Source organism: Arachis hypogaea, chromosome 15 (assembly GCF_003086295.3).
Source record: "Arachis hypogaea cultivar Tifrunner chromosome 15, arahy.Tifrunner.gnm2.J5K5, whole genome shotgun sequence".
NCBI classification, from domain to species: domain Eukaryota; kingdom Viridiplantae; phylum Streptophyta; class Magnoliopsida; order Fabales; family Fabaceae; genus Arachis; species Arachis hypogaea.
Window position 1 is genome coordinate 48,674,931 of NC_092050.1, and position 12,914 is coordinate 48,687,844.

A 12,914-nucleotide genomic window follows, 5' to 3' on the forward strand; every position below is an offset into this window, starting at 1 on the left:
GTTGTTGGTTTTGCTGTGGTGGAGGAGGTTGAGCTTGCTGAGCTTGTTGATTCAACTGCATTTGCTTCAGCAAGTTGGTCATTTCACAGATGCTTTGAGTCAGAGCAGCAGTCTCTCTGCTAGAAGATACTTCTGCAACAGCTTTTGAATGGCCTTGCTTCTGTCTGTGGGTCCTAGTGGATTCAGCTAAATCACTGATCAATTGCCAAGCTTCATCAGTGGTCTTGTACTTCTTCATAGACCCATTGCTGGCACTTTCCAGTGTGGTCTTATCTTGGGGCCTCATACCCTGTGTAATATAGCTGAGTAGCACGATCTTGTCAATCATGTGATGGGGGCATGCTTCCAGAAGATTATTGAAGCGCTCCCAGTATTCAAAGAGAGTCTCATTGTCATCCTGAACAATTGTGGAGATATCCTTCCTCAGTTTATCAGTAACTTCACATGGAAAGAATTTCTCCAGAAACTCCTTTCTGAGTGTATCCCAGTTAGATACATTTGCTAGAGGTTGAGTGTAGTACCACTCTCTTGCTTTTCCCTCAAGAGAAAATGGAAAAGCTTTCAGCAGAATTGAAGTTTCATCAGTGCCATCACGCCTGACAGTAGAACAGGCTGCCTAAAAATCTCTCAAGTGCTTGATAGGCTCTTGAGCAGGTAGGCCATGAAACTTGGGCATCAAATTTAGCAATGCGGTCTTTATTTCAAAATCTGTAGCTATCGCTGGATGATGCGCTTGAAACGGTTGCATTGTAAAATCAAAGGCTCCTTCCTCCTGGATGGTAACTATCCTAGCTGCCATGTTTTCTGCACGTAAAACAACCGAATCAGTAGAACGGGGGCTGGTTTCTTCCTCAGATTCACTTTCAGATCCGCCCTCAGAGCGGGCTAACCGACGCTGTTCTCATCTTATTCGTGAAATTGTCCTTTCAATTTCAGGATCGAATATTAGCAAGCGTGGATCAGGAAGTGAACGCGTCATTTGACGGAAGAAACATGCAGCTCATAGTAGCAAAATAAAATAAAATGCAAATAAATAAATTCTAATCAATAAAATTAGCACTCTATTGCAACTCCCCGGCAACGGCGCCAAAAATTGATGAGACGCAGAGGCTGGTGAATTAAAAATTATTAAAATAGTTACGTTGCAAGTATAGTTCTTAACTCACCGAAAATCTGCCTATCAATTTAGAAGTATGTCACAGAGAGTTTGAATTAAAAATTACTGGGAGTTTTAAGTCCCAGGTCGTCTCCCAACGAGTTGCAGAAAAGTGTGCTATCTTATTAATCAGATGTTCAAAGAAGTTAAGTTAAGTAAATTGGAATTTAAATTGAGGAAATTTAATTAATATGAGTAAAAGCCTTGACCGGGAGTTGATTGGTTGGAATTTCTACTAGTGTTGGAGTGATTGTAAGATTAATTTATAATTAATGGTTGTTCTGTTTGGTTATCCTTTACTAGGTAAGGGAAAGTCAAACAAGTTGGAATGCCAGATCTGTTCACAAGTTGCAACCCACTTAGTTCAAAGGGATTGGCGTTGGTGACAGGATAGCAATCCAACATTTAACGCAATTACAAATTTTTCCTTCAATCCTTCCAACTCAAGAGTTCCTTTTAATCAACTCCCCATCAAGTAAAGAAACTACTCACGCATTGTAAATAATAAATCCATAGCACATGAAAGGGAATTAAAAGAAGACATGATTATTGGAATTGAAATTGAATTAAAAAGAAATAATCCTTGCATTAATTAATCATAAAAGTATTCAAATAACAAAATTGAACAAAACAAAGAACATGGAAGCATGAAACCAAGTTAAGAAAACGAACTAGAATGACGAAGTCTTGATGATGAAATAACTCTTCTCAATGTTCCAATGCTAAGATCAATTGAAAATTAAAAATTCTAAAACCTAGAGAGAAAAACCTAAGAGAGTAAAACTAGATCTAAAACTGTCTCTGAATGAATGTGTTGTTTGTTTCTGCATATTCTCTGACTCTAGTCTGCTGTTCCGGGCCAAGAACTGGGTCGAAATAGGATCCAAAATCGCCCCCAGCGAATTTTGCAGATTATGCAGATCGCACATATCACGCGATCGCGTCATCCATGCGGACGCGTCACTTGCGCTTTTCCTCGCCACGCGTTCGTGTCGTCCACGCTACCGCATCGCTTGGGCTTTCCAATCCGCGCGGCTGCGTGAGCCATGCGGCCGCGTTGCTGCGATTTGCTCTCCTTCACGCGGTCGCGTGAGCCACGCGACCGCGTCACTTCTCGCTGGTTATCTCCTCAAATTCTTGTGTTTCTTCCATTTTTGCTAGCTTCCTTCCTAATATCCAACTCATTCATGCCCTATAAAATCTGAAACTCTTAACACACAGATCACGGCATCGAATGAAATAAAGGAGAATTGAAATTAAATAATTAAAGTCTCTAGGAAGCAGTTTTCAAACATGTAATAAATTCTGGAAAGAAATCTAATATGCATTCTAATTTAATGAATAAGTGGGTAAGGATCATGATAAAACTACATAATTAAACACAATATAAACCATAAAATAGTGGTTTATCAATCTCCTGACTAAGATTTACAAAATAACCATAGCTTGTTTCAAGCCGACAATCTCTGTGGGATCGACCCTTACTCACGTCAGGTATTACTTGGACGACCCAGTGCACTAGCTGGTTAGTTGTGCGGAGTTGTGAAAAGTGCGATCACAATTTCGTGCACCACTTATCTTATTTTATTTTCAAATCTTTCTTAATTAGTTACTTGTTTTCTCTTACCTCTTTTTCAAAACTTCCAAACTAATTAATCTCTCTTCTATTTTCGAAAACTTCTTACCTATTTCTCGTTCTTCTTTTGCAAAATTCACCTATTTAATTTTCAAATCTTTTTAATCAATTTGTTATCTTAGTTTTTAATTTTCTTCTTTTTTTCGAATTTATTTAATAAATAAAAATAAAAACAAAAATATTTTAATTCTAGTTTCTCTTTTTACTTCTCAATATCCAAATTCTCCTACCTTTCTTCACCATGAACCCAAATGGGAATGAACAGTTCAGAAGAATTTCGGGGTACTATATAGCCCCCACTCCTGACTTCTATGGGAGAAGTATCAATATACACCCCATTAGAGCAAGTAATTTTGAGCTAAATCCTCAGCTCATTACTCTGGTGCAGCAAAACTGCCAGTACTCTGGACTTCTACAGGAAGAGCCTACTAAGTTCCTGGCAAACTTTTTACAAATTACTGACACAGTACGTACTGAGGGAGTAGATCAAAATGTCTACAGACTGCTACCCTTTCCCTTTGCTGTAAGAGATCAATCAAAGAGGTGGTTAGATAACCTACCCAAATCCAGCTTGAAAACCTTGAGGCAGCTAGTAGACAAGTTTTTGAATCAATACTTCCCCCAAAGGAAGTTGACTCAGTTAAGATTGGACATCCAAGGCTTCAAGCAAAAGAATAATGAATCTCTTCATGATGCCTGGGGAAGGCATAGAAGAATGCTACGAAAATGCCCCACTGAAATATTTTCAAAATGGGTGCAATTAGACATCTTTTATTATGGCCTCACAGACATGGCTAGAATGTCCCTAGACTACTTTGCTGGTGGTTCTATACATATGAGGAAAACAATTGTAGAGGCCCACGAATTTATTGAGACAGTTGCCATGAACCAGCATTTGTACTCGGTTGATGAGACTTCCATAAAAGGAGAGGTTAAGGCAATATCTACTGAATCCAACCCTCCAAAACAAGAAGGCCCATTGACTCAGCAGCTACATGCCCTTGCACAGTAGTTGTAGGAATTTCAAGAGGCTTTGCAAGAAACTCAGACTTCTAATAGGATTGTAAAAGCATAGCTAAGTCAAACTAGGAAGCAATTATCTAAGTAGATAAAAGATGAGTGTCAGGCGATCCAACTGAGGAGTGGGAAAATATTGAACACCCAACCTCAGAATAACAGGAGACCAGGGAAAAAAGCTGACAGAGGATAACCAGATTGCTGTCCAAGATACCTCTGAGGATGTTGCATGCCCAAAGAGGGATGTCATTGGTGTTCAATGCCAAGAAGGGGTGCTCACTCCTGGCGTTGAACTCCCAAAGGGGGGCAGCACTCTTGGCATTCAACACCAAGAATGGATACCCACCCTTGATGTTGAACGCCCAAAAGGGGGTAATTCTCCTGGCGTTGAACGCCAGGAAGGGGGCAACAAGGGCGTTGAATGCTCAACCAAGGATGGTTAGACACATGCAAGTGCTGATAAGACCCTTCCTAAGCAAGCTACTGACCCTCCTTCCAATTCTATAGGCATTCAACCTACATCAACTAAGGTTGATGAGTACAGGGCCAAGATGCCATTTCCTTAAAAACTCCGTCAAGCAAAAAAAGATAAACAGTTTGCCCGCTTTGCGGATTATCTCAAGACACTTGAGATCAAGATTCCTTTTGCAGAGGCTCCTAAGCAGATGCCTTCTTATGCTAAGTTTGAGAAAGACATCTTAAGTCATAAGAAGGATTGACGAGAGGCTGAAATAGTCTTCTTCACTGAAGAATGCAGTGCAGTAATCCAAAAGAGTTTACCAGAGAAACTCAAAGATCCTAGAAACTTTATGATACCCTGCATCTTAGGGGATTCCTACACAAAGACAGCCCTATGTGACCTCGGAGCAAGTATTAACTTAATACCTGCATCATTAATAAAGAGGCTCTGTTTAACTCACGAAGTTAAACCTACCCGCATATGTCTTCAACTTGTTGATGGCTCTGTTAAGCTTCCATCAGGCGTGATTGAGGACATGATTGTCAGGGTTGGACCTATTGCTTTCCTCACAGATTTTGTGGTGCTTGAAATGGACGAGCACAAGAGTGTAACCCTCATTCTAGGAAGACCCGTCCTAGCTATAGGACGATCCCTAATTGACATTCAGAAAGGGGAAGTAACCCTGAGAGTCAATGAGGATGAGGTTGTGCTGAATGCTGTCAAAGCTATGCAACATCCAGACACTCCAGAGGAGTGCATGAGTATTGATATCATTGATTCCCTGGTGGAAGAAGTGAATATAACTACAAGACTCGAAGAAGAGCTGAGAGACATCTTTTATGATGCCCAGCCTGATTTAGAGGAGCCAGAGGAAATAAAGGAGCCTTTGAAAACTTCTAAGGAAGAGGATAAGCCTCCTAAACTCGAGCTCAAGCCATTACCATCATCCTTGAAATGTGCATTTCTAGGAGATAGAGATTCTTATCCTGTGATTATCAGCTTTGCCTTAGAACCACAGGAAGAAAAAGTACTAATCCAAGTGCTAAAGACACACAAGACAGCTCTTGGGTGGACAATAAGTGACCTTAAGGGCATTAGCCCAACCCGATACATGCACAAGATCCTGTTTCAAGATGATGCCAAACCAATGGTTCAACCACAAAGGCGGCTGAATCCAACCATGAAGGAAGTGGTGCAGAAGGAAGTCATAAAATTATGGGAGGCTGGGATTATTTATCCCATTTCTGATAGCCCCTGGGTGAGCCCTGTCCAAATTGTTCCTAAAATGGGAGGCATGACAATGGTTCCTAATGAAAAGAATAAACTGATTCCTACAAGGACAGTTACAGTGTGACGTATGTGTATTGACTACAAGAAGTTCCATAACACCACTAGAAAGGATCATTTTCCTTTGCCATTTATAGACCAAATGCTGGAGAGACTAGCAGGTCATGCATTCTACTGTTTTTGGATGGCTACTCAGGCTATAATCAAATTGCAGTAGATTCTCAGGACCAAAAAAAGATAGCATTTTACATGCCCATATGGCATGTTTGTTTATAGGTGGATGCCATTTGGCTTGTGCAATGCACCTACTACCTTTTAGAGGTGTATGCTCTCCATCTTCTCTGATATGGTGGATAAGTTCCTTGAAGTGTTTGAGGATGACTTCTTCGTCTTTGGAGACTTATTTGACTCATGCCTTGACCATCTGGCCCTAGTTCTCAAACGATGCCAAGAGACAAACCTGGTTTTAAACTGGGAAAAATGCCGCTTCATGGTGACTGAAGGGATTGTTCATGGGCATCGGATTTCGAACAAGGGAATAGAAGTAGATCAAGCTAAGGTGGAGGTAATTGAGAGATTACCACCACCTACTAATGTCAAAGGAATCAGAAGTTTCCTGGGATATGTAGGATTCTACAAGAGGTTTATAAAGGATTTTTCTAAAATCGCAAAACTCCTGCGCAACTTACTAGTTACCGACACTCCAATTGTCTTTGACTAAGAGTGTTTGCAGGCCTTTGAGACTCTGAAAGCTAAGCTTATCACTATGCCTGTCATCTCTGCACTCAACTGGGGCCGACCATTTGAACTAATGTGTGATGTCAATGACCATGCCATTGGTGCAGTTCTGGGATAGAGGCATGACAAGCTTCTGCATGTCATTTATTACGCCATTTGTGTTCTAAATGACGCGCAGAAGAACTACACTACCACAGAGAAGGAATTACTTGCAATGGTTTATGCCATTGACAAGTTCAGATTCTATCTCATAGGATCTAAGGTTATTATCTACACTGACCACGCTGCTCTCAAATATCTACTCACCAAGCAGGACTCAATGTCCAAGCTAATAAGATGGGTATTACTCCTGCAAGAGTTTGATATAGAAATCCGGGACAGAAAAGGGTCAAAAAATCCGGTGGCTGACAACTTGTCTCGGATTGAACCAGTAAAAAGGACATCTCCTCCCTCTACTGAGGTGTCTGAAACCTTCCCGGATGAGCAACTCTTTGCCATCTGGACAGCACCTTGGTTTGCAGATATTGTAAATTACAAGGCTATAAGATTCATCTCCAAGGAATACAGTAGGCAGCAAGCCCGAAAGCTCATTCATGATGCTAGATACTACATGTGGGATGAACCATATCTCTTTAAGAGATGCTTGGATGGGATAATCCGCCGCTGTATGTCTGAAGATGAGGCACATAAAATCCTATGGCATTGCCATGGCTCCAATTATGGAGAACACTTTGGAGGAGAGCGAACAGCCACTAAAGTCCTCCAAAGTAGTTTTTACTGTCCCACACTCTTTAAGGATTCCTGTGAGTTTTTCTGTTGATGTGACAGTTGTCAAAGGGGTGGCAATCTCCCCCATGGTCACGACATGCCTCAGCAAGAAATCCTAGAGATTGAGCTGTTTGACGTATGGGATATAGACTTCATGGGTCTTTTTCCACCTTCATACTCAAACATCTATATCTTTGTGGCATGATGACTTACATCATCTACCCTTTTCTCATCTAAAAGGACCATAGAAGTAGTAAATCTCATATAATTGATGCAATTACATGAACCAAATGATGAATTTTATGAGACACTGCTTTGAAATGAGTATTGTTTGAATTTCAGGTGAAAATAGCAACAAAAGAAGGAGGGAGAAAGAAAAAGGAGCTAGGCGTGTGCACTGGGCATGCTACTTGGCGCAAATGCCAACAATCTGAATGGGCGTGGCACGTCAGCTACTGGGTGTGGCACGCCAACTATCAACTCTAGGGAGCAAGGGGGAATAAGCTTCTATGGGTGTGGCATGCTAGAGTAGGGCGTGGCACGCCAGCTATTGCTTCCAAAGAGAGTCCTTGAAGATTACAATGGCCGTGGCATGCTAAGGCCAGGCATGGCATGCCAAGGAGATGAACCACAATGGGCATGGCACGACAAGGCCAGGCATGGCATGCCAGTTATCTTTTCCAAAGAAGGGACTCCAAGGTTTACAAAGGGCATGGCACGCCAAGCATTCTAGCCATAGAAGGATCCTTGAAGACTTGCATGGGGCGTGCCACACCAAGCTGGGCGTGGCACTCCAACTCCATCAGCCACAATGGGCGTGGCACGCCAGATCGAAGGCGTGGCATGCCAGTTCAAATAATCAGAGTGGAATGGGAGGATTAACACTATGGGTGTGCCACTTGATGTTTGAGGCATGGCATGCCAAGCTTCTACCCATCCTGGGCGTGCCACTTGAGTTCTAGGTGTGGCACACCAAGTTTGAAGAGCTCAACACCATTATCGGCGTGCCACTTGAGTCTGAGCATGGCACGCTGATGGGGGAAAATCGATTCCACACAAACTAACCGGCAAGTATACTGGGTCGCATCAAGTAGTAAAACTCACGTGAGTGAGGTCAATCCCACGAGGATTGATGGATCAAGCAACTTTAGTGAGTTGATTAGTCTAGTTAAGCTAATAGTGGTGAATTGAGTGAGATTTGATTAATAGACTGTAAATTGCAGGAAATGTAAAGTGCTGAATGTAAATTGCTTAAAAAAGTAAAGAGCAAAAAAGTAAAGGAACTGAATGTAAATGACACAGAATGTAAATAGCATAAAATGTAAAGGGACTTGGGTGCTAGGAATTATAGAAGACAGTAAATCAAGGAAATTAAAGTGAAGAAAAATCAAAGAGAAAGAAAGATTCATTAGGGATTTTAGGTATCATAATCCATCATGAATCAAATGGGTCTCAACTTCTTTCTCAATCATATGAGTAGATCTATGGTAGATTGTAATTGATTGGATCCCAATTCTTTGGCAATCCAATCTCTCTAATCACAATCAGTCTTGCCAATTTCTTGATCTAATTGTCTTGAGAAGAGGTTAAGTGCATGTCTCACATCCATAAGCCACACTAAGTCTCAGGATCTCAATTCCTCTCGAATGGTGTTGATCAAGAGAGTAGTGAAGGATAGAGCCCCAATTCTAATGCCCACGATTCCCCTTCCGAGGCTCACACAAGCATTCAACAGATTCAAACCCCCTTCCAGAGTGAATGAATCTCAACCAAAACAGAGGATATCCTATAGCTACACAAATGAATTGAGGAGAAGAAGAAGAAATTCACTTAATCATGTGAATCATAATAGAGCTCCTCCCCTAATGAAGTAGGGTTTAATTGATCATCGCTCTAAGAACACTTGCAGGAATTTAAATTTCATGAAAATAAATCAAGCCCACTGTAAATTGAATTGTATAATTTGCAAAAAGGGAAATTGCAGAAGAGAAGTATATGAAATTGAAATTTCATAAACTAAACTCAATTCAAGACAACTGAAATATAAAAGTGCAGAAAGGGAAAAGTGTATCACACTATGCTAAGCCGTCTGAAGTCTCTAATCCTCTACGAGAGCTCTGGAGTCTCTAATCCTCCAGCCTTCTATTCTACTCCTACTCCTACTGTACTCCCAGAAGCCTCCTTTTTTCTGTAAACCTTCTTCTATTTATACTCCGCTTCTCTTCCCCAAAATGGGCCTTTCAGTGCTTGCATGTGGGCCCTTGGCCTCTGTTGAAGCAAGCTAGAGTGGGTCTTTTAATTTGTACTTCAATTCTGCTCCAGGAGAACGTAGCGCTCTTTGGGAAAACGGAGCGCTCAGGCACCCACACGTACACATCCTATACGCGTGCGCGTCCCTTACATTTTAGCACATCGACGCGTATGCGTCACTGATGAGAGGACTTTTGTGTGGTTTAGAATTCACAATAATGAAGTCTCATTGTAAAGTATAGTTTCTAAACCAACAATAGTCCTTTCATACAAAAGATTTTGTTTTGTCACTAGTACAAACCCCTAAAATCTATAAACCAAAGTATTTAAACCTCGGGTCGTTCTCCCTAGGAATTACAATAAAGTGTTCTTGTTATTGGTTATGAGTATGCTTTGGGGTTTTTGGGATAAGAGGCATGAAAAGTAAATGGTAATGAAAATAAACTAACAACTAGAAAGGTCTTGGCAAGGTTTGGTTGTCAATGATCTCTATCCTAATCATTAACCACAACATGAGAATTGGTAAGGATCAACCCCATTAAGTCATCCTCTAACTAATAAAGGAAAGTCAAATGAGCTATGTCAATCCAAGTCCATAAGTCCTAGTTCTACATCAAATCAATTAGTGAGATCTAGAGTTAATGACTCCCAATCGTCAATCACTTGGACATTAGTAACTCAAGAATTCCTAAGTTACCTTCCTAAGCCAAGAGTATAAAATTCTACTCTAAAATCCAACTAAGCATTTTATCAAACACTTAGAAGGCATAAAAGAAAGCATAGTAAAATTGCAAGGAATGTAAATCTACACTAAAATCCAACCAAGCATTTTATCAAACACTTGGAAGGCATAAAAGGAAAACATAGTAAATTGCAAGGAATGTAAATCTACATTACTCAATTGCAAAGAATTAAACAACAACGAAATCAAATCAACAATAAAGGAACATGAATCATAAATTGCATTGAATTGAAAATAGAAGAACAAAAATACATCAACATAAAAGTAGATAATTACATGAATCAAATGCAAAACTAGAAAGAGGAGATATAGAAGAAGAATTGCAAAAGGAAAAGTAAATCAAGCATGAATTAAATCTAGATCTAAGATGGAAATATCCTAAGAACCCTAATTCTAGAGAGAAGAGGGAGCTTCTCTCTCTAAAAACTAAACTACATGATGCTAAGTTACATACAATTGCTCCCCCCTTGCCCAAGCTTGAATTCTTCATGAAATAGCATTATAAATGAGTTGGGTTGGCCCAAAGTGCTTTAGAAATCGCTGGGGGCGATTTCACTTTAGTGGACCACGTGCTCAATCGGTGCGCACGCGTACATGGTGCCTGCACGCCCCTTTACGCAAAGCAACATATGGCAAATTTTATATTATTTCGAAGCCCCAGATGTTAGCTTTCCAACGCAACTAGAACCGCCTCATTGGGACCTTTGTAGCTCAAGTTATGGTCGATTGAGTGCAAAGAGGTCAGGCTTGACAGCTTTACGGTTCCTACATTTCTTCATGAGTTCTCCCACTTTGCATGCTTTTCTCCTCACTTCTTCCATCGAATACTTGCCTTATGGACCTGAAATCACTCAACAAACATATCAAGGTATCGAATGGAATTAAAGGGAATTAAAATCACCAATTTTAGGGCCTAAAAAGCAAGTTTTTACACTTAAGCACAAATCAAGGGAGAATTGCAAAACTATGCTATTTCATTGAATAAATGTGGGAAAAGGTGATAAAATCCCCCAAATCAAGTACAAGATAAACCACAAAATTGGGGTTTATCAGTCACCCACGCGTACACGTTGTCTTCAGCGTTCTTAAGGAGAGCATAGCGTTCGTGTCGAGAGCGCTCTTCCATGCGTACGCGTCTCCCACGCGTATGCGTGGATCTTCAAAATTGCCGTTTTCACGCTGCTGCTTCATCCATGCATGCGCGTGCTTGTCACTGATGCCAAATCCACGCGTACATGTCACTGATGCGTACGCGTCGATAGCTAAACTTTGAATCCAAGTTTTAGGTTGTCGCAGGCGCTCTTTGAAAGAGAGCGTAGCGCTCTTGGCTGAAGAACGCTCTTTATATCCACGCGACGCGTCATGCATGTGTACGCGTGGTCTTCCACAAATCTCCACTTCGATGCGTACGCATCACCCACGCGTACGCGTCACTAGCAAAACTTTATTGGTGAGGAATGCAGCGCTCTTTGAAACAAACGGAGCGCTAAGGTGCTCTTTTCCACTTCTCTGCTTCTTTCTTGCCTGTTATCAACCAAACAGATACATCAAAGCCTTGGCATAATCATCAAATCTTGCATCATTTATATCATCAAACAATTCTTGCATAAATCTTATGAAAATGCACCAATTTAACAATGTTTGATTGAATCAAGACAAACATGAATTTCTCATCCAAACACTTACTTATTGCCTAAGAAATGCATGAAAACCAAATAAAAACTAATGAAAATTGCTAGTAAAACATGCACAAAATGACTTGTCATCACATGCCAGTTCAATTGACCAGAGAAGGGAAGTGAATCTCCAACAAAGGTGTGGCACGCCATATCGAAGGCGTGGCACGCCAGTACAACTTTCAGAGATGAAGAGACAAAGCTTCCTCGAAGGTGTGCCACTTGGGGCTTTAGGCATGGCACGCCAACCTTGTTCATATCATGGGCATGCCACTTGATTCCTGGGCGTGGCACGCCGTTCACTAGACCAGAGAAGAATGTTCATGCACCATAGAGGGCGTGGCACGCCAGACCTGGGCGTGGCACGCCAGTGCAACTTTCCAGAGAAGAGAATGTAGGCCTTATCAAGGGCGTGGCACACCAGACCTGGGCATGGCACGCCAGTTCAACCTTCCAGAGACGAGATTGAGGATCTCATTGAAGGCGTGGCACGCCAGTTATATTGTCCAGAAGAGAACACTATAAGAAACATCGTTAAAATCGACGGCCAAATCGACGGCTTAGCCGTCGATAATATTAAAATTCGACGGCAAAACGGACGATGGAGGTGGTCGTTATTAAGCTTGTCGATTTTTTAAAATTCTAATAATATTAGTTTGAAAATTTTAACTTCTTATTAAAATCGACAACTTTGCCGTCGATATTTGATTCAATAAAATTGATAACAGTTTCGTCTATAATTTGCTTAATAAAATTGACGACGTTACCGTCGATATTTGATTTAATAAAATCGACACAATTGCCGTTGATTTAATTATTTAGATACTGACAAATTTTGTGTCTATATTTTATTTTTTTTTTCTATTTTAAACTTAAAAAGTGACAACTCTGCCATCGATTTTAATAGTTATATGTTTCAATTATTTTTTTCTATTTAAAAAATAGTAAACAATTAATGCAAATAAACTTTTAAATATAGAAATAAAATAGTAAACAATTAATACAAATAAACTTTTAAATATTAGATAATAAATTTACAAATTTATCAAAATAATAAATAATCCTCTAATATAAAAATTCAGGACAAAATAAATAACTAAACTTAGACTTATATTGGTTTAAATTGCAATCCACTAATAATACAATTATCATAACTACCCTTCTCATTTTCTATGCATTATTAC

At 40.3% G+C, this 12,914-nt stretch overlaps 1 non-coding gene across 1 annotated transcript; it reads left to right on the top strand.

The window, feature by feature from the left end:
- The first annotated feature begins 322 nt into the window (after positions 1 to 322).
- LOC112753107 (small nucleolar RNA R71) lies at positions 323 to 430 on the top strand. Its single transcript, XR_003177505.1, has one exon. It is a non-coding gene; the product is annotated as a small nucleolar RNA R71 (small nucleolar RNA).
- Positions 431 to 12,914: the final 12,484 nt, after the last annotated feature.